This window comes from Acanthaster planci, linkage group LG02 (assembly GCF_054643075.1).
Source record: "Acanthaster planci isolate LZ-2023a linkage group LG02, COTS_SCS, whole genome shotgun sequence".
In the NCBI taxonomy this organism is placed as follows: Eukaryota; Metazoa; Echinodermata; class Asteroidea; order Valvatida; family Acanthasteridae; genus Acanthaster; species Acanthaster planci.
Window position 1 is genome coordinate 31,665,649 of NC_141778.1, and position 21,973 is coordinate 31,687,621.

Consider the following 21,973-nt stretch of genomic DNA (forward strand, 5'->3'; position numbering starts at 1 on the left):
GAATTTCTTTTTATCCACTCAGAAACACAAAACTACTTTATGCCATTTTTTCTGCAACTTGAGGAGATTTTTCGGGGGGGGGGCTCTTTTTTAAGTCATGCAATTCAAGACATATTGTTGGCTAATCTTTTTCATGGGCATGGTTTAGAAGAGCAAAATATACAAAAAATGCACATTGAAAAATTAAAATAAGGATTTTTGGACGAAATTTCAATTTTAGGGGCATAGCACATTGCACAATTTAGGTATTTGGTAAAAGAAATTGCAAAGATACTTCATCAATTGAACATTTTTTTACTTACTTTTTAATTTAGCTGAAGTAGTTAAAGCAGTAAATCCAAAAGAAAACTATTTTTTTTACTTTTATTGAAGTACATTTTTTATGAAAAGAGCAGCCGCCATTTCACTGAAATCAGTAAAAAAAAACAAATCCAGCGCGTAAATCCGATATTTACATCATTCAAAAGTTCCATATATATACATATATATATATATGGGTAGAAATGCCGCTGACCATTATAAAGTTTTACGCTATACAAAAGGTCACGCCAAACAGACATATAATACCCGTAGACGGACAACAGCGGGCGCAAGACCGTATAATTTCAGGAAGGTACCATTTTGAAACTCTTACCTAAACCTAAACTCCAGGGGTTGCACACTACTCACTGACCACTCAAAGGGACCAGTTTTTTCTTAACTTGTAATTTTTTTGCAAGCAATGAGTGGGGTCTAGTTCTTTCCTGTTTGTTTGTCTAGATGGTGTTCTCGTTGGAACAGATTTTTCCAGATGCTTCAAAACATCAAATGCATATGTACAGCAGAAAAACATCTTATGTGAAAAGTATACACAAAATAAAAAGGGGTCCTTGACCTTTTTTTGAGTAGTGTAGCTGACCACAAAATGTGGTCCGGAGACTGGACGACTTTACAACGGAGTACATGTACTATGTATAAGCGTCTGTTTCCAGAATGGCAGTGGACTTCAAGACGTTAGTTTAAAGGTGATCATCTTATTAAAGATGGAAATATCTTCAAAAGTCAAAACTGAAAAGAGGGAAAAAGGTCTTAATATTAAGTGTATTTTGAAGACTGGAGAAGTTTGTCTTCCCGGACTTCTTGAAACAAGTATATTTATCATTATAGGCAGCTTATGTACTGGTCTGTAACACCAAGGTGTGTAGGTTGTGTTACTGTTTTTATGGATGGGGCGCCCTCTTGATGTAACCGCGACATCATCTGCCGAACCAACAAGTTATTTCTGCAGTTTTGTGTTGAACAGTCTGTAAAACAATTTAAAAAGTGAAGTTGAAAGCAGCAAGTCTAACCCAAATTCAACGCCTCCTTGTCTAAAAAGGCTTGTCGGTCTTTTCTTTGCATGATCTTACAGTACATGCGTCATACAGGACAAGTGTCATTCAGACTTACGTGGGATGTAGCGGTTATGTTGTATGGATCCGTGGCTGTTACATTACGCGCGGATATGACTTCCCCTCGACTCTGAATGAAATCCATTGGCAAAAAATGACAAATGGCATGGGTGCAAAATAACACTTGAATGTGCCTTTTCATTGACGGTCCAAAGTTAAAAAGGTCAAGAACCCTATAAATGAAATTGTGTGAAACCTAATCGAAGGCTTTTCCAATCAACTGACAGCAAAATACTTGGCACATTAAACCCAGTCCGTACAGTTAGGTAAATCGCACAGTGTGCGGATCTGTATTAATGATCAAACGCATTGTATGCTGCGGATCATAGAACGTTTATCGTGGATAAAATGGAGGGACAGAAATAATTGCTGCCTTGGGCTACAAAAATACAATTTTATTTGCAGTTTTCGGCAAGGTTTTAGGACACCATTTTGTTTTCTTAACAAGGTTTCTGCTTTTTCGGAAAAAGGCAATGAAGCGAGTGACTGAAAACTGGCATATAGTTCAAAGACCATAAAAACCAAAATAAATCATAATTAAGAAGACATATAATATATAACCAATTTATGCAAGAGACTTGTAATTTTATTGCTTCTTAAAGCTTTCATAATTCCATGAGTTAATAGACTTGCTGGAGTCTTGTTAAAAGGGCGCCTGCGCTGACTGGCATTGAGCAAGATCTTGTTTGAAAATTACACATATAAAAGCGTCAGGGACCGCGAATTCCCACTGTGCGACCATAGAACGGTTTTACTGAATATTTTGCGTGGTTGTGCATCTCAAGTCATTTTTGCATTCAGGGCCACTCCGCGTGTGCGCTGACTCGACCTACAACCTACCGTACCGAAAGATCGCGCCCAGCGCCCGAGTGGCCATGCATAGATCTCTGTGAAGGAAATACGTCACGCTAGATCGCAGCTGACGACGCGCAGGGCATTGTGGGTAAATTCTGCCAGGCGCGCGAGCTCGCTCAATGTGGCTGTTAGCAGTTCGATATTTTGTTCTTTTTCTTCCTCATTGCTGAAAACATTCTCGCTACACTTTATTCGTTCATCCAAAATTGACCAAGATAACCAACGATTTATATGAAATATATCATGGAAGGGCACGTGATCAGTGATACTTAAAAGATAAATCACCACTTTTTGATTGTACCAAAGCCATTTTGTTATCATATATGTCGAAACTTTAGCCCATGCCATGGCATTGCTATTAGCTAACCAAAAACTTAAATAATGCTTCGATCGCTACCAGGAAGTGATAACCTCGCGGTTGGAGGTCGTGCACAAAGAGGCTAATCACGTTGCAAAGCCAGGTCCTGTAATTCGGGCACCGGGCGACGAGCGAATCCTTAACCTGCAGTCTCATCAAAAAGCGCAAGCGCGTCGACGTATTTTTGTAGAAGAGCGCATGCGCGCTGACTTTAAAACTGGCCGAAAGTAGATACAAGAAGAGCGCATGCGCGAAGTAGATACAAGAAGTGCGCATGCGCGTCATCTTATTTTTTTTTTTGATTGCGCAATCTGACTCGAATCTTTATATATTACTTCCGATGTTAACAAGTAAGAAGAGCGTGTTGGCCTAATGGTAGGCACTCTAGCGCTTGGAACGCTCGGACCGAAGGTCCTGGGTTCGAATCCCGCCTCGGGTACATGAGGGATTTTTATTTCTTTTACTTAGAGCTTGCCAGAGTAAAAAAGTGTAAAATATCCATTTCATTTTATTTTATTTTATCTTGTTCCCTAGACGAGCGATACGGAACTCGGACCTATCGCAGGTTTCCCCGCTTCGGTGGTCTCTGTCCCCGGCCGGACTCGAACCTGGGACCCTCTGACCAGGAGGCAGTATCCCTACCACCACCGCTCTTTGGGTCCCCGAAAGATCAATGTTCGTTCCATATATTTATCTTTGAGACTGGGCAATGAAATTAAAATAGCGCCCTCGCGGCTCGTACCCAGGTCACTATACCAGAATGATCGCGCTCCCGGGATTTCAACGAACACAAATCAGATATGTGTAAACCAGCGGCTTGATACTTTGTCACAAGGGTATTGCACGATGTTTCAGATAGGTGGTCTGGCCCCCACAGTGCACAAAGATCTACAATGCCTCTGTCGGTGCTTCTTGAGTTTGTTGGCAGGCACATTCAAATAGAATGGATTATTCTGGTAGTCACCTCATTCTGGATCTTGGAACCGGCGCAAATTGTCCTTATGGGCGCAATAGTCTTTTTTGTGCTTGGAAACGCTGGCCTAAAAATATAAATCTGCAACATACACAGAGCTTTGGTTTGGTAAAATGGTACAGGTTTTTGGTTACCGCTGTCACATTTTTAAGGAAAATCTTGTTTGACGCTAACTCCCAAAGGACCATTCAAATCATGCCTGTGCTTGTTGGATTTAGAATGGTTAGGGTTAAATAACGTCTGATGTTTCTTTTTTGGCTCAAAATGCAACAAATTTTAAGCAAAACATTTCCTGAAACAGATCTTGAAAAATGCTGGAAACATTTTGGACGTATAAATTCACACGTACAAGCCTCAGTTGTACAACTTATAACTTACTGAAAATTTTATTCAAATACTTATTTCAATTCTATACCATGAGAAACTACCAAACGTCAGGGGTTTTCAGCAATTTTTACATCAATTCAATTTTAGTCTTTAAACTTCATCAAAATTTACTGATTCATTTTTCCAAGAAACACTTGTCTTAACTTGCAGAGCCTCCCCCCAACAGTGCTGTAAGACGTCCTGGGTTCAGAACATTTATCAAGCATGTATGACACACGGAAAGATACTACTCAATCTCTATCTCCAACTTGACCATTTTTCTACTTAGAGCCAATGGGGCTTGCCTCATTTCCACAAGATTGATGTAATGTCACAGCCTTTTGGTGCTACTTTACTTCAATTAGTTGTATTCTGGAGCTTCCACTCCAAGTTTAAAGAACTATTCATTTTATTCAAAACGAAAAAAAGGATCTTCTTTCATATCAGTTGTTGGACTAAACACCATTGGTGCGTGGAATACAAAAAGCTAGGTCAAATGAAATATAAATCAACATGTTGGGCTGCATTCATGATACACAGGCACAATTTAAAAAAGAAATACGAGATCTATGATTCAAACTTATGTATGTATTATACGAGTGACTTCTTCAATTTATTATAGACAAATCGATTGTAATGTTTAACCTTGTCATAAAGAGGTTCCGTCACCACATCCCATTCTTTGTCCTTTCCAAATATCATAGAGAAGTTTGGCAACAGTTAACACCATTTGACAATTCATTTCTCAAGTATACAGCACCACATTGGGCCTGCTTCCTGGTCTGACATTTGGAACATTTCCCTCTTTTGGATTTGCATAATGAAAAAAAGACATCACTCATCGGTAGGGGTAGGGGAGGTTGTATACACAGGCCTGTTGCCTTGTTGCCATCTGTATTGCCATCAATAGGCTGCATGCTCCTGCCAATCAGTGCTCCTGAGGGTACCTGCCAAGCACTGTCCACACCAGCGTCACTCTTGTGGAAAGATCAAGAAAAACTTAAGACTTCAGTTTGTGCACCTCCAAACCAACTGTTTCTGAATTGGCTGGCTCTTTTCAGAATGGTTAAATCAAGAATGGTTGAATGAGGTCCCAACTTTTTTGTGAGGGAAATATAAAGGGGGGGGGCTTTTTGGTAACCTCAAAGAACTCACTGAAATATGAGATACTGGTCAATTTACTACTCAAAATCAAAGATTCTTCTGACACATTTAGATCGTGGCATCATAATGCAGATTGCTGATGGGTCGCTCACCTTTGGCAAGACAGAGGAATTGGTACCAACATCCATAAGATGGAGGCTTGTAAGTGTTCCTTTCAGTCACTCCTCCATGCATCAGGGGCCACCTACATAAAAGCATTTGAAAATGAGCTTTTTCTGAAATCCTTTGGCCACAAAGGCTGCACTAAATGTAATCAAATTATGATCAGAACTATAATCAAACTATGAATCTCATGTTTCATTTGACAAACAGAGTTAGTCCTGAAATCCAGTGTGTAAAGTAGCTCTGGCAAATTTGGTGGCGTCACTTTTGTAAATGTTCAACATTTTACCTTACACTTCATAAGATACACTTTCCTGGATTATGCGACATAGCTTTAATCTTCTTCTGTATTTACGGTTAATATCTCCTCTTATCTTATAACCTTTAGTCGTCATCATACAAATTTGTACCGATAATTTTTTGTTGTCAGTTTTTGTCTTGTCTTTATGTTTTGTACGTCGTGTTGTTTTTGTTTTCTGTCCCGTAGTTGTTCGTGTTGTTCTTATGTCTTCTGTTTTAAGGGCTGTTTATACAAGCCTCTGCTTATTTCACAGCCCCATGCTCTTTCCTTTTCTCATTTGTACATGGACTGGTTTCCTTATCTTATCATCAGCTCTAATGTTCTCTTCTCATTAAGCACAAGTATCTATAAAAGTTACTCTCATCCCCATTGCTAATTTCAATGTACTTAGTTTCTTAATTTCTGATGTCTTTTCTTCAGCTTATTTATTTTGTCAATTTTTATGTACCAACTTCTTTCAATTAATGTAATGTTTTAAAAGAGCAAGGAATAAACATTTTCTTGAAATGAAATAAACCTTTAGGCACCACTGAACTCTCAGCTGTTATTGCCAGCTTTATTTGAAGTTAACAAAAAACTTACCTCAAGAAATACACTCCTTTTCTCCAATAAACGTTGTACAATGTGATATGATGCTTTCAAGTGGGTCTTCATTTGCTGAAATTAAACTGAAAATTAATGTATACCTATTGAGCAAAGCAAGTTACTTTTTTGTTGGTAAGGGCACTGGTGGTGGAAGCAGGGGGGGTTGGCAGGTGGACTCCCTTTTGTTTTACCGGGGGGGGAGTGTTTAATCATGCAAGAGCGAGATGCTGACTTGTGCTTCAAATGGATTGTTTGTAAACGTTTTGGTGAATTTTAGTCAAATGTCACAAAAAATAGAAAAAAATGTGTGGAACGGCTGCAATGCAATTCTTTAAATACAATCCTCCAGAATGAGGTTGATTTTTATGCTAATGAGTATTCCATATTCATGAGCAAAACTGTGGCATCATCCCAAGACGTGAACCTCAATATTGCATTGGTATGTACACAAACTCTCAAACTTTTTCAGATTTTGCAGGCCTGAAGTTTTTTTCCTGAGACATCCATTGTTACAGTACATAGTACATATCAATAAGCATGCTTGCAATCCTTTCTCAGAAATGTGTTTATTTGAGTAATTTTGGGTTCACAATTTGAACAGAAAACCTGAACACTGAAACATGTCTTCCCTAGATGACATCATAGCAACAGCCTCAGTTGTCCGGGAAAGCATGGGCAAAGTTTAAGGTTTTAAAAATTGCACTTTTCAATACGTTAAACAAAATGGATGTCAAATAAGGTTCATACATTGGAGATAAGTATAAAATTACTGAAAATCAGGGCGAATTCATTGCTGCTACACTTTAAAAAGTTACTTGGCATAGGGAATAAGTGTTCACAGTCATATTAATCATTTGAAAAGCTTGTTCATGACTTACAAACTTTAGAAAATTGCAAGTATCAAATGTAGCACAAAGTTTCCAAGTCCAAGCCTTTGTTACAAAAACTGATTTAACAAACATCAATGTCTGTATCTTTAACTTGCTTGAATTTTTTGGATGGATGATAGAACACATAAGGTGTGACGTTCGACTCATTGTCAGAAAGTTGAGAATATACTGCTTTATTTAAAGTCAGTGAAATGGGGCCACTGTGTAAAGGTCCTCCGATACCAGCTCCAGCACATCTCTGGATGGTCAAGCTCTTCGGTATGACAAGGGAACCCAGGCTGAATGTACCAATGACCACTGTCCTGTCCACCCTCTGCTAGAAGAGTGCTTTACCATATACACGTGCCACCCTCCACCATTGAATGGATGCAACAAGTAGCAGCATTTGCCCAGGCAGGCTCCTTTAGAGTGCGACATAACCTACTCCACCTTTATTATCATTCCACAACTATGGGCTGGTGCCAGGGCCCATGCTCCTTAACGATCCTGTCAAACTCCTTAAACTATTTGTGATTGTCACAAAAATGTTTATTTGTGATTCTGACTAAAAATGCTGTTATTTAGCCATCGTTGGCAAATTTAACTAAATGGTATTTAGCTGGCTACAAGTAGACAGTGCCCTCTTTGAGGCATATACACGAATAAGTCTTTGATGCATATACATGAGTAAGCCTTGAAGGTTATTAATTTCCCACTAAATTCCAAGTAGGTTCGGTGGCCTAGTGGATAGCAGCACACACATCTTGAGATCACATGATATGCTCAGAGCTGGATTCCTTTTTTGTCCCAAAAATTTCAGAATTTGTCCTTTTTATCATTTTTAGTTTTAATCCCAACATTTTCTTTTTCTGATTCGTAGCTCTTGAGGATTTTTTTAAACAAGAAAGTCCGAAATTGTAAACTGGTGCAGAACCAGACTAAGATTTGACACAGCAAGAATATCCAATACCCAAAGAACAGTTCATCGACAACTGAGTATTGTTTAAAGCCCTACTTGAAAATCTCATTCTTGGTTCTTGAGTTCCCAAGTCTTGTGCTCACAAGCTCAATTTGAGCACTCATGGTTGAAAACAATCGGGTTATCACTTTACCTATCATGTAAGCCAATCTTGCTTGTTCCTGTCTTGTCTTGTCACATCCTGCTGATCATTATTCTTTGACAGGAGACAAGAAGGAGAAAAGTGTAGTTTGAGAGGTTTTAAGTGAGGTTAAATGGAAGGATTAACAAACAGATGTATGTAATGAGGCTCTTTGGTTCAAATGGCCAAAACTTTGCAAAAAATAAACTAATATATACCCCAAGATGAGGTTGAGTGAGCTTTATACTATTACTTTTATGTACACACAAATCAAACACCTTGTCTTTCAAGGGAATAGCTTTTTAACTCAAGGTAAACAGTTTCTCCAAAAAGCAAACAGAATAAGATGTACTCAATATGTCTAAAGTAAATGTAGGGCTGTGAGCAAATGCAAACTACATTGTCAATGCATGATTGCCAGTGGAATCCAATTTTTTCTTGATTGAATGAAAACATAAAAGATTTCACTTCAAGCTTGTGTACTTTTTAGGAAAATGCTCATTTCCGAGAACAGTTTAACATGCATTACGTTATCAGAAAGTAGTCCTCTCATTCATTCCTTTGATCAGCTCCAAGGACTGCTACGAGGGGGGATGGGAGCCCTGTGCAAGTCCACATATGCAATATCAGTCCTCACACTCCAGAAAACTTGCGTGTGTGGCTTCCTTTCAACCTGCTGAAACACAAGCAAGAGATACTTTTGGGCATAATAATAATACCCACTTAACATGAAGAAGATGGCAGAATTTTTGAAAGAGCTGATGAAGTGCTTATTTTGCAGAGAACTGAGTACAGAGTATATGACAAAATGGGCATTCCTTACCTAAAGGAGGGTCTGTTTTGTTCCTCCACTCCTTTCTTTTTCACTTTTATGTTTTAGAATGTCTATCGGTCCATCAATATCTTTTCAACCTCTGTAGTTTTGTTTGCTAACAGGGCAGTGTTTTCTTCATAATTTTGTTAGGAACAAAGAGATAAAAATGTAAAATATTGCCAGTTTTGACAGCGGAGTTCTCAGATGTTATCTACAGCCAGGGTCCTAAGAGTAGATTACCACAAATACTGCATGGCTGAACAATTCAACAAATTGGGTTTGAAAGTACATGTTAATGTAATTGTAAAAAAATTTGAGTTACTTGCCGATAAACAAAGATAAAAGAGGAAAATGACGGAATGACAGAATCAAACATTTATCTCTCCTGCAGTTTCACTCTTATATATTAACCCTAACCCCCTTAGATACACATGTATGTAAAATCATATCGACATTGTTGACTTGAGCACTTTAACCCCAACAGTGCTCAGTTCAACAATTTCAATTCATACTGTCTTGTCACAGTAATGATATTCTATCCTGGGAAGCCTACTCCCTCGGTTATCTCAAGAAGATTTTCGTTTTACAAAATGGGCTTTTCAAATGATCAATTTCATTGATTTCTATGTGAAGACATTTGAGCTATCTTCGCCAGGTAAAAATGTGAGAAAAAAACGAACAAAATTTCGCATTGTTGGAGGACTTTTATACCCTGGATGTCAGTCGTAGTGTAAATGAAGACAACGTCCACCTTGGGCTAGTATCAAACTAAAGTTTATTAGCTACCATTCGTAAACTGTTTAGAACAAGACCACTAAGCCACAAGGAAACAACCAATGGCTTGGAATGATGAAGGGGTGCATTGAAATGTGTCATTTTCTTCATGTCCTCACACAAAATACTGTCAGTTTTACTGCAGAAAAGGGCATTTTCTGACATAGTCAAAAGTGAAATCAGTTTGTTGGGTTTGTTTTGGTGAACAGTTTTTAAAGCTAAATCTTCATGCCAGCCATGGCACTGCTAAATCTGACCTAGATGCGATGCAGTGTTTGAGCAGATATGACCAACGTTTCCATATGTGCAGTTTCTTTGTTAGTGTATCTCTTTGTATTTTTTAATTAATTACTACATTCAAATTGTGTGACACTAGAGAAAAATAAATAAACCGTTACTATGTCAATCGCGGTATTCAGAAGCAGCCATTTGAGCCTTCAATTTCTCTAAACCTTTCGGGCAAAGTCTCAAAAATTTGTTCCATAGGTAACCACAATTTATCTAGCAAGCCTCTTGTTACTAATTAGATGCAAAAAGGGTGGATTTTTAGAAAGAAAACAGCAAACTTACCTCCAACATTCCGTTATGCAGTCACTGGCAGCCCGCGAATTGATGAATGGCGTACCACATGTACACCACGTGTTCTCGTCTTATTATTGTCCAACTGTGAAATTCGGGGCGCTCAACCTGTGATTGCACGGGCTGTTTTTTTCCTTTTTCTACCTCCATGGATAAATCAAAGTTTCTTAACTTCATTTTCGCCCTTCGTTTTTAGCCATGACTGCCTTTTTCCGAACCCGCAACTCACCATATTAGAGGCTGTTTATCCTTTGGACGAATTCTCACGGTTTTCAGAGAGCGCCCCGGTCGTCATTCTCAAGGCCTACTTTATTTAAAAAAATTTAGAACAAAGTTCCAAAAACTTCAGACGGTAAGCATAACTGGAAAATCTGAACTTTCCTTGAATTTGTCGTCAAAAACAAAAATGGTTTTAGAAAAAAAAAAGAAGAAAAACGGGTTGTGATATTTTCTGAAACGTTTGGTTTCCCTATTAAGTCCACACGCGCAGTTGTGAAAGTTCATGAGAGACCCGACTAATTACACAAAAGTCTGTATGTGGGGAGGGGCGGAAACCAGTCTACGGTTGGGGCGGAAACCAGTCTACGGTTGCAGAACCGGTCCCATTATCTTGGCATACTGCCCCCATCGTTAGGTAGCGGTCAATCTTGAAGCCGCTAAAAACTTTTAAGGCAACGCTGCCATGGAGGGAAGGAGGTAACGATACATACCGCCCTCATCTGTATCTGTCAGACTTTATCGAGGGGTGCGGCCGGTCTGAGAAATGGAACGGAAAGGATATAGGAGGGGGTCTGAAAAAAACTGAAAGACGTCTTCCAATTTCCCATTTGGTGCGCCATAAAAACTGCTTACTGCCCCCACCGTCAGATAATGGAAAGTTGGGACGCAATCGTGGGGCCGGGGATGGGTAATGAGCTGCAAGTTGTGTCGTACACTGTTAACTTTGCATACTGCCCTCATTGGCAGATAATTATTGTCAAACTGGAGAAAGGGGTTCAACCAAGGCCACTGCTGCAAGGATGTGGAGGAGGCGGGATATTCATACCTTTTATTTTGGGGGTATTTGACATGCATAGAAATCTGTAGTTACTTTCAATTTTCCCCTCACCCCTCTGAATGTGTTTTTTCTTATTCAAATAATTTTCCTCTATTTCAATTATATCGTCCCCAATATATCCCACAGTTATAACATAAACTGTCTTGAGGTATTTATGTGCCTTACCTGCCAGACTTTAACACAGCAATGTTCCATTTCTTTGGACGCTTAGACTTAGAGCGTTTTTGAAACAAGTGGATTCGGATTAGACTTCGGTTTTGCTGATTTCAATCAGGGCTTGAAGATGTAGTTTCCAACACTGCTTCAAAATGGCTGGAACCAGCGAAACCAAAGTGTGAGACGAACTATTTAAAACCTTGTTACACAGAAATTATTGGATGAGTGGAAGTAAAAGTAAATTCAAAGTATTTCTTATCTTTATTTTCACAATTGTTTATACTGTAAATTTTTTTAATATCCATGTATCTTAATAATAGTTGATGAGGACGAACAGTTGTGTCAATTAGAACAAGATAATCATTAAAGCTCATGATTTATTCAGTTTTTGAGGAATAGTAAAAAGAAATTGATTTCTAATATATAGGTGAAACTTTGAAAGGCCCAAAAGTGGGGTATGAGTTATTTGAGAAACGATACCTTTCTATTAGGAGAAAAAATAAAACTGTTCGGGACTTTTGCTTTAAAATGAAGCCCTTTGTCCTAGATAAGAAAAATGTTTCTTTAATAAGTTCTGACATCTACTAGCAATGTAAGCCCATCTGCCAAAAATATTTTTTGTCAAGACTGAATTAGTTAATCCGCATGACACACACAAGATTTTGTATTGAGTAATAGTGACACTCTGCATACAGTGTGTTTATCCTTTTGCTGAAGTAACGTTTCTTCAAAATCAAAGATGCAGAAAGAAAAAAGTGCCTGAACACCCATCGAACTCAAAAGGAGAACACAAACAAAAACTTAAAACTGTTTAACAGAAACCACTCATGCAATAAGCCTTGCAAAAGGATAGACACAATGTAATTTGAATGTTATACATGTTATTTTATCTCTTAATGAAGAAAGATTCTTTCAAATTTTAATGGTAGGGGCCTACAGATCTCTGAATAGAGATCACCATGACACCATTATATGATGCAAGCAGGTCTATATGCGCAAAAGAGGCGGGGGCTTATTTACCTGCAGGAGGTTTCTTTACCTATTCCTTAAAAATTTCACCTAGTATAATTTTTATGTTATCTTACAGTTTAACTGATTATTGTAAATATTGACATTTTACTGCATCAGTGGGCAAATTTCATTTCCTAGCAATAAAGATAATTCTTAAAATGATCCATAAAGTAGTTCTGTCAATCAGATGAGAAGATATCAGGCAAAAATTCTTCCTTTTTGTCTCTGTTCTCAATTTTTAAAGTTTGTTTACTTTTCACCTTTAACATTAAAACTTAAATTAAATCTTAAAAATAGGAATATGTTAAGATGCAAAATGAATTTCTGAATGCATCACTAGACAAAAACTGTTCCCAAGACAAACCCTGTCAAAACAAAACATTTTAAAGGTGTAACTTTATGGAGGTGCAACTTCTCATAAGTACAAACCGTTATTATCTCTAAAAAAGGTTTTAACCCAATCATTTGGTTCATTCATTCTTAAAAAAGAAGTATAAAGATAGAGTTTAATTTAGGGGGACTTGCTGTTCAACTTACGGAAAAATTGATCATTTATTATTTTGGATATTTTTAATTTGAATAGACAAAATTGCTTAAATTATTGAAGAAGAGTCCATTTTTGCTCCAGGAATACAACGTCTTTCGAGTTAACGTAAGCAATTCTAGGTTTCTTTAATGGGTTGAGGCTGAAGTTGCTAAGTAATGTTTTGAAGTGCACCTGACACACGTTAATTCAAACATAGGTTGTAAAGCCACACATTAAGTGCTTCTTTGGCTACTAGCCTGTTTACAAATTACTAGGGTGTTTACAACAATCCGGAAAGATGCGCGCACCTCGGGTTAAGATTGGGATTCATTAAAATCCCCCCAAAAGTGCTTCTCTCAACACCTTCGAAAGATGAAGTGACCTTGTTTAAATTACGTTATTCAAAATATAGGTATGCGACTAGAATTTTAGAAAATAAAAAGGAAGGAATTTCCCAACTGCATAAATTTTTTTGCAATGTGTTTCAGTTTGCAATGCCAAACATGAGAAGTAAAAATGAGGAAATCAGCTGATCAAAGGAACAGTTGCACAACTGAAAGTGACAGCATGCTACATTATATATCTTCATTTGGAATTTTGCACCATTTCTTTAGACCAAGTTTGATTTTAAAAATAACTTTTTTGTTTGGTTGGTTTTGGTAGCTACAAATGGCTCATTCTACCTAAAAACATGGGAATCTTCAAAATTTCAGTAATATTGTAGGTTTATTAAAAATGAAACTTGCTTTTCAAAGTATCTTTTGCAAAATTAATCTTTTCAAACTGAATTATTGTTGACTTCTATTTATTAGAAATGGGTCCCTGTTGGCATCTCATTTTAAAACTTAAACTGCCTTTTTTACAATCTGCATTAGCACTTAACCACCAATGATACTGCCACTGATCCCAGTTCACTGCTTCCAGAATCTATAAAGAAAGAAAAGACAAAAGGAAACGTAACTCGTAAACTAACCTTACAACTCATTTGCAACAAAGCAACAGTGTTGACAGACTAGCAAAACTGAGTATGCTTTGGGGTTGACAAACAACTTTGAGATTTCTTCCTCTTTATCCTGATTTTTTTTTATATCACTGAAACATTTCCTTCAAATGTAATTATACAACAGTTTTAAATCCCACTGTCTAGATTTACACCAAAGTCATACATGAAGATCAACAACAATTTCACACCACCATAATTTATTTACATAAACTTTTACAGTATTTTCTATCTTCTTGGTTTTAGGTTAAACTCTATCCAAGAGAGTCAAGACTTGTCAAGAACAAATCAAAAACTAGGGTTTGGAGATTAGCTGAACTGAAAATAAACAGAGGGGAGAATACCTGTGGACAGGTGGTTTACATTAATACCCCCTTACCATGACAAGCATAGTTCTGATCATCTGCCACGTTTTAGTGAATCAACCAATGGAATCATTGTGTGGATAACAAAAGAGTCATTGTTATGCTTACTCACAGTAAAAATTGTAATTCATCCTTCTGCATTGGAAGCAGCCTCTTCTTCATCCATTGAGTCTTATCCACATTTGATGTTTGTCATGTCATCTTCTAAACCATCAACATAAAGAATAAAATGCTTTGTCATCAGCCTGCTGGCTTGTCATCTGTTTTTTATTTGTGATTTGTCAGTCATCTGTAAGAACATCAAATGCAAAGATCAAATAACAGTAATTAGGAATGTGAAATGCAAAGAGCAAGTAACTAATTAATTCACACCCAAGAAATAAATATTTTGTTTTGCCTTTGGCAAACTACTGTCAGTCCTATTTCAGAATTAGAACCAGATGATACATGATTGTAAAACTAATTGTTTGATTTATAGTATTCACCTTGAGAATCAGTAATGACATGCTCAACAAGCAGGGTCATCAGTTCATCGGTTGGGCCTCCTCCCTGCTTCCGGCTCCTTTATTTTGTCTATGATGGGATTAAGAGGCAAAATATTCTTTGTCCTGATGGGGAGTAGATAATTCGTCATCATCCAGTCAGAAACATCCCGGTTTGGCAGTCCAAATCCCCTAAACATCTAAAGAAAAGAGAAGGGAAAACATAAGAAACTGAGATGTTATCAAGAACAACAAATCAAATGATCTTCAAAGGCTTAGCAGGCAAACATACCTCAAGACTGAGAAAACAGGAGCTGAGAAAGCATCCAGGTCTCAAGTAATCTGCAAGTTATCATCTCCAGGTTTCCTGCTCACATGTCCGTCATGAAGTGAGCTGTCTTGATGATCCATTATCCAGGTTTTCAGGCTGCACTGACAGTTCAGCTGCCACACTTTCTGTCAAATAAAAACTTCTCAACCACCTTGGGTTAATGTGTTAAATCGGTAAGATTTTCAAGGTAATGGGTAATTCTAGAAATTAGGGGTCCATTTTTTCCTGTCCCTGTCACATCTGACATATGATTTTGTAAAACACATTTTCTAATTTGCAAGAGTGATGAATTCACAACAAACAAAGGTCAGATGTAACAGGGACACAAAAATGCTGATTTATTGTTAGTCTTTTATTGAAAGGTTAAGGTCTACTGTGTGAAGTTTAAAATTTGAAATTCCAGGTCTCAGATTTATGGTCTGAGGTATTTTCAATTCATTTTTTGGGGGGGGGGTTGCTTTTCTTTAATTTTCCATTTTATTTATTTTTTGGTCATGTATAGTTTCCGCTGAATTCCTAAAAGAGTAGTTTTCCTTAAGTTCACATTTGGCTAAAAAGTCAATTACAGATTATAGATTTTGTTTTCCAGATTGGTTCTCCATTATTGAATAAAGTAGTTTTTTTTCTTTTGAATTTTTTTCCTGAGATCAAACACTTTCTGTCCTGTCTCATTGTTTTTTTAGAAAGACCTTGCAATTTGTCCTTAATTGATCCCTAGTTAGTTAGTATTTTGTGCGAGTGATTTCCCCCAGAGTTGTCTTTTTCATTAGTGTTCCATTTTTCCTTGTTACTTTTTTTTTTTTGGGGGGTGGAAGACCCGGGTAGGGATGCTGTTTTATGGAACTTAGCCAGGTCTTTTTTTTTTCTTGCATAGGAATGGATCCTTTTTTTCCTGTGGTCAATAGTCAAATCTGGTCAAACCAACAAAGCATTTGGAGACTCCAGCCAGTCCATCAAGATTCACACTCCAAATGTCAGACACTCCACCGGTGTTAATGCCTCATTCAGCAACCGCCACACAACAAAGCACGGCACTGCCACCACCACACAGGCAGCTTACACCCCAACAGATCATCGGTTTCGACCCCATCTCCATGGACATTTACCCCACACTGGCTGGTTAATCGAGGACTGTCACAACACACCGAGTGAAAGGAGTCCCCACATTCACTGGACGTGAGAAGAGCACTCAAGATGAAGATTGGATGTGAGACATGTGTTACCTGCTAGAGGTGAAGGGCAGCAAAGGAAGAGTCCAGTTCCACGAGGTGGTGCGTAACACAGCTTGGAGAGTTCACGATGTGCTAAATCTTGAAAGCCGTAGTCCCTCTGAAGTCACAGCAGAGCGGGCAGCTTTTGCTGAATTTTGGAGGAGTTTGGGAAGATAACTTAACCTTCTCACCAAGGACACGATTTTACGCGAGGGTTTAGAAAGGTGGTGAATCAGCAAGCGAGTATGCCATCGCTCTTGAGGCGTATCAAGAGAAGGGGAGACAGTAAGGCTGCCAGAATCTGTTTGGTGACTCCAGGGACAGCATCCTCACCACCTAGTTCCTGAAAGGGCTTTGTGACGACCAATGCAGACAGAGACTTGCACCCATGTGGCCTCTCAACATGAGTTTTAAAGAACTCTGGGCAGAGCTGAGGATCGTACGTTGCTGAGGAGAAGCACTGACAGGAGGAACGAATGCGACAGCACTATCAGCTGATGATGCAAATCCCTACCGGGGCACACATCTCCAAGAATTTGATGCCACCTCCATCCAACAAGCCTGACAACACACAGAAGAGACGAGACACCGGTGTGAACTTTGCTGATATTGCCAAGGTGATGGAAAGGCAGACCATTACACTGAACCAAGTTCTCGAGAATCAGATGCAATAAATTAGGCTAATGTGTCGAAAGGTTGGAAAGAAGATCCCAGGTGATGCCGCCACGGAAACCTCAGCAGTCTGGTGCAGTCATCCATCCTGCACCAAGATTCAGCGACCAACCAAAGTCCTGCAACAACTGTGACAGCTTATGCCATTTCATCTGCAGATGTCCACAGCTGAGACAAGCACAGCCGACGTCTTAACTTCAGCTCCATTAAACTGGGGAGACCCTCTGATGCAGGGTGATCAGTGGGTTTTTGTAAGTTTTCTACAAGCCCGCCTCTTTCCACTTCAGAAACACCCTTGAGGGAACCAACACCACCAAGAGATGACAATTAAAGAGAATGGTGACCTAGTTGGGCCAGTGAGTGACGTGGAGATTGTTATGTTGGGGAAGAAGTGCTCTGTTCTACTGACGCAGTAGATGCCCTCTGTCATACCAAATACTTCTCTTGTCTAGATCTTACTTCAAGGTATCATCAGGTCTAAGTTTCCAGTAAGGATCAACCAAAGACAGCATTCTTTCACCAATGGGACTGTATGAGTTCAAGAGAATGCCCTTTGGCCTGACAAACGCACTCGCCATATTTCAGAGGTTGATGACCACAATTTTCAGCGACTTGACTTTTGACTGAGTGTCTTGCTCTACCTGGACAACATTATTGTGTTCAACACAACGTTGGAAGAGCATGTACGTCAACTATCTAAGGTGTTCATGGTTGCGTGAGCACGATCTGAAGTTAAAGCCATCAACGTGCCACCTACTCCGAAGCAGCGTGAAATATCTCAGCCATGTTGTGTCAGCAGATGGCATCGCTACTGATCTGGACAAGATTTCAGCTGTCAAGAATTGGCCCATGCCCAAGTCAAAGCGTGATGTTTGAGGATTTTTTTGGCCTCACCGGTTACTACAGGAGGTTTGTCCGGAACTATTCCAAGATAGCAGCCCTCTTGTTTGCGTTAACTGGAGGAAAGCGAGGCACCAAAGACCCACTCTTTGTTTGGTCACCAGAGTGCCAGGCCTCATTCAATACTCTCGTCAATAAACTGACACCGTTCAGGCCAACGGTAATGTTGCTACCATCCGAATTGTGAAGTCTTTTTTGCAAACGTCCCAGAACCACCTCAGTAGTGAGGAGAGCCCCTTCGATTAGAGCAAAACAGATGAGGCAGATGACCCTGGCAGATGTGGAACAAGTTGTCTGCAAGGCTCCAGTCTGAAGGAGGCTCAACAAAATGATGATTCTATCTGCAGAGTAATCAACCTGAAACATCAAAGCACAGTCAAACCCAGCAAGAGACAGATCTGCAAAGAGCCACGGGTGGTTAGACGACTCGTGCGAGCATGAAGAATTATACGAAACTCACATTGATGGGAACAATTCTGAGAGATTTCTAGATAATTTTTGCTCAATCTTATTGGGTTTACCTGAAGAAAAAGAAAGACATGTTCAAGACACAGGCCAGAATTACCAGTCTTCCCCTTGTCTCCAGTCCCTGAGGTTTCTATATTTGCGTGGGGCAAGCTAAGCAGGGCAGTTTCTCTCTCATCTATCCAGTTCATCTAGGCTTTCATGGTCTTGAAGTTAAAGACAACAAATAAAGAAAACAAAAGTTTAAAAATTCCAAAGTTTAAAAGTGTATCTCCATCTGTTTGTATATATACAATTGTGTGGTGAGGCTATTCCGTACAAGGACTCTGTATAGATATCATTTTCATCAAAGACTCAATGGCAGTCTCAAATTAACTATTTTTATCCAGGAACTCACCTCAAAAGTGAGTATGGGCATGCTCAGCAAGCAGAGTCATCAGTCATCCATTGGTCCTCCTCCCTGCTTTCAGTTCCTTGGTTTCATCTTTGATAAGGTAGCAGTCAGTCTTCTTTCTCAGGTCATCCTTCTTGTTGACAAAAACTTCAGATTCCTGGTGTAGTGAACCTGTAATACAAAACCCTTGGCCTAGCCTAGCTAGGTTATACTTTAAATTATACACATGCATTCCAATGCATCCATGGTAGGCGTGGTGTTAAATTACCCTGCTGATCATTTCAGACTGAACTTGAAAGTTACTTCAGTGACAAAATGTCACAAATACGAATGCTAATCTTGAGAGATTGGACAAGAAAATGAGGCTATACAGATGGCTCACTATGAAGACAATGAATAAAGAATTCCTGCAGATTATTACAGGTTAGAATTACATTTTAAGGAAAAAAGGCTTTACAAATTTTGTGGGATAGTTACACAACTGAAATAGAACATTCCCTGCCGACTACTGGAAAAATTGGAATCAAATTTTAAGGTGAGACTAGTAGATGACGGGGCTTGAACTCACAAGAATGCATGCCGATCACTGGGCCAATGACGATCAGACATACTTCTTTCATACAAACTAAGGCTAATGATAAAATTTTGATATAATGCACAATGTCTCTGCCGATCCCATTGTACTTACTGTTTCAATAATAATCCAAAATGAGGTTGGAGAATTAGTTTGATCTTGAAAGCAGCACAGTGTCAAATTGTCTCTGCTGACCACATGGATCAAAATCATTTTTAAACCATAGATTATAGATCACAATGCTTCTGCAGATCATTTTTCCCATTAGAAATCAGGCTGTAACAATTATTTTTGGGAATGACATAATAAGTAACATCTTTGCCGGTCATTGCAGTTCAGATTTACTGTTTTAATTACAAGCCAGGATGTGGTGTAGATATTCCTTTGGAGGGTAATTATAATATCACTGTGTCTTTGCAAATCACTACAGATTATAAAAGGATGGCAAAATGCCTTAAAAATAGTGTCAGTGTCCTGTTGATCAGATAGATCTGAATTGCTTTTCCCAATTCAAGACGAGACTATAAAACTAATTTTGGATACAGCATACCATGCCAACCATTTCAGATTGGACTTACTACATGTACATTAAAAATAAAAGAACAACTTAGGAAATTACTCTGAAAAATAAATGATGTCACAAATGTGCATGCCAATCATGGCAGATTGGACTTACACTTTTAAGATTACAGATGATCTGTGATGCCCATGGATCATTCTACAGATCAGATTTAATCCAAAACATGGTTACCCAAATAACATGTAATGGTTACAAGAATATAAGAATTGCTGTCAACTTTTGCACATCGGAATCAAGTTTTTAAGATGAGGTTGTGAGATAACTGGGAGTGGAGGTCAACTTACATGTAACATCACCAAAGTGCAATGCAAAATAAGGCTGGAAAATGCAGTGGTGATATGATGCATCCGTGCCAACCATAAAAATTTGGACTTACTGTGTCCTTAAAGTACAAAAATTAGTTTTCTACTACGCATGTAAATTCGAAAACAACATTAAAATGAAGTGCTTCTGCCAATCAGATTGATCGGACTTACAGATTGCACTGTGCTTTACATTGTGGTCAATGGTTAAGCGTGCAAAAAAATAAAGTCAGCGTCCCTGCCAACCATTGCAGATTGGACTTAATTGTTTCATGCAACATGTAATGTTAAAGCAGCACACAATGAATTCCTGTCGACTGAATTTTGTATTTTAAAATCCAAGAGAGGCCCCCAACTCAAGAAAAGGCTATAACATCACTTTTGGATAAAGCATTTAAAGTCAGTGTTTCTGCCAACCATTTCAGATTGGACTTACTACTTTACAAATCAAGAACAACTTGGGAAATTACTCTGGAAAAGAAATGATGTCACAAACAGCTAGGCTATGCTGTAAAAATTACTCATGATGCAGAGACAACATTTGAAAGAATCCTCATTGATCACTGTACACATCATACTTAATCCAAAACATGGTAACACAAATAATATGTGATGGTTACAAATAGAAGAATTCCACAGTGTCCCTGAAGATGAATGCCAAAAAACCTGCCATGGCGGCATAATAAAAAAAGAATTCAGATCAAACATACTCCTTTTAGTGGAAATAAATAATGTCCCTAGTGATCACAACACATCAGCCTTCATGATTTAAATTATGATCAAGGGTTGTGGGTGCAAGAACGTACTTTTCAAAGCAAAATGAAGGCACCGTGATGTTAATACGATGCACAACAAATTTTTGCCAATCTCTAAAGAGCGGACTTACTGTTTTTAAAATCCAAAGGGAGGCACAGTGTTTCTGTTAACCAATGCAGATTGATTAACAGGTTTTCCTAACTCAAGATAAGGCTACAAAATTAATACAGCATATAAAGTCAGTGTCCAGTGTCCCTGCCAACCATTTCAGATTGGACTTACTACATAAAATATCAAAGACCAACTTGGGAAATTACTCTGAAAAAGAAATGATGTCACAAATATAAGCTAATCCTGGCAGATTAGAGCTGTACACATGATTTGTGATGCAGAGACAACATTTCAAAGAAACCCAACTGATCATTTTACACGTCATACTTAATCCAAAACATGATTACACAAATAACATGTGATGGTTACAAACAGAATATTTCCTGCTTACTGTTGCAAATTGGAATCAAGTATTGAAGACTAAGCTGTGAGGAAACAGGGGGTACAGAACATATGTGCACACCAATCACTGCAGATCACGATTACTTTTTAAAAACCAAAATAAGGCTGGAAAGTTCAGTTTTGATGTAAAGCATCCAGGCAAACCATTAAAGGTCGAATTTACTGTGTCTTTAAAATCCAAAATAATGTTACTACTACTGCATTTATATTTGAAGACAACATAATAATGAGGTGTCTCTGCCAATCAGATTGATTGGACTTACTTTCTAAAATCACAGTTCAGAGCGTAAACAGTTCTTTTATTGTCTCAAAACGTCACTGTGTCTCTCCACCAATCAAACATTTTACGCTATTTCAATTCAACATAAAGCCATTAACAATAGCTTTGGGGAATAACACACCAATCAA

General features: G+C 38.4%; 2 long non-coding RNA genes across 5 annotated transcripts; both read right to left on the reverse strand.

Moving 5' to 3' along the window:
* Positions 1-3,974: 3,974 nt before the first annotated feature.
* LOC110976972 (uncharacterized) lies at positions 3,975-10,716 on the reverse strand. Of its 2 annotated transcripts, none has more exons than XR_002597880.2 (6): positions 10,262-10,716; positions 8,633-8,776; positions 8,116-8,178; positions 6,132-6,217; positions 5,239-5,330; positions 3,975-4,959 (listed from the first exon to the last, which is right to left on the reverse strand). It is a non-coding gene; the product is annotated as an uncharacterized LOC110976972 (long non-coding RNA). The 2 variants fall into 2 exon arrangements; XR_002597879.2 differs by having other exon boundaries at positions 8,633-8,779.
* Positions 10,717-11,842: 1,126 nt separating this feature from the next.
* On the reverse strand, positions 11,843-21,123 carry LOC110976989 (uncharacterized). Of its 3 annotated transcripts, XR_015424494.1 has the most exons (6): positions 18,844-21,123; positions 18,503-18,652; positions 15,160-18,338; positions 14,871-15,067; positions 14,498-14,674; positions 11,843-13,947 (listed from the first exon to the last, which is right to left on the reverse strand). It is a non-coding gene; the product is annotated as an uncharacterized LOC110976989 (long non-coding RNA). The 3 variants fall into 3 exon arrangements; XR_002597886.2 differs by having other exon boundaries at positions 14,498-14,589; positions 15,160-18,652; XR_002597887.2 differs by having other exon boundaries at positions 15,160-18,652.
* Positions 21,124-21,973: the final 850 nt, after the last annotated feature.